Source organism: Anneissia japonica, unplaced genomic scaffold, assembly GCF_011630105.1.
Source record: "Anneissia japonica isolate Jap-2015-1 unplaced genomic scaffold, ASM1163010v1 scaffold287868_len458714_cov195, whole genome shotgun sequence".
NCBI lineage: Eukaryota > Metazoa > Echinodermata > Crinoidea > Comatulida > Comatulidae > Anneissia > Anneissia japonica.
In genome coordinates, this window is record NW_022698322.1 from 26,310 (window position 1) to 26,982 (window position 673).

General features: G+C 24.4%; 1 protein-coding gene across 3 annotated transcripts in view; it reads right to left on the reverse strand.

Moving 5' to 3' along the window:
* Positions 1-673, reverse strand: part of LOC117102490 (plexin domain-containing protein 2-like) — a 39,455-nt gene that overhangs the window by 25,228 nt on the left and 13,554 nt on the right. The window lies entirely within an intron of this gene.

Consider the following 673-nt stretch of genomic DNA (forward strand, 5'->3'; position numbering starts at 1 on the left):
AATAGTTATGCTTTAACATAGATTAAAAATATGTTATGCCTTACTTATTTTTAATCTATGGTCTTTTTAATTAATTTTCTTTTTTTTTTATTGGAAATTCCGTAGTGCAGAGTAAATTTATTAAAAACCCATTAGGTTTACAGTAATATGAAAAAAAAAATTAGTTTATACAGAAATAGTATCTAAAATGATCTCAGTTTCCAAAGTTAAAGCAAAAGATCTAATCTAAACACACATATATTAGGCAGGATGTATTTGTTTGAAAAAGAACCCACTCTTTTGTGAAATTAAGAGGTTTATAGGTGAAAATTGTAAATTTAGAAATAAGTTTTATTTTTTCCTTTTAACTGAGATCAATATGTGATTTTTTTTATTTCTTTAAAAGCATTTTTTTAACAATTACAGCAGATGCAAATAATGTTCTGAGAGATAATTGAAAAACAATGGCCATTGAATAACATTTTTTGATAGTAGAAATAAAAGTTTTGAAAAAGTTATTTCACTAACAAAGTTGAGGAATGACATACAGTATACAGTACTTTACCAAAATATGCAACTCATAGATAACCACAAACTTCATTTTTGTTAAATATCAAATGAATTAACTTTACATGTTATAAACAATGCAAATAAACAGTAGTTAAAGCATGTGGATCAATTGTGTGTTACAGAA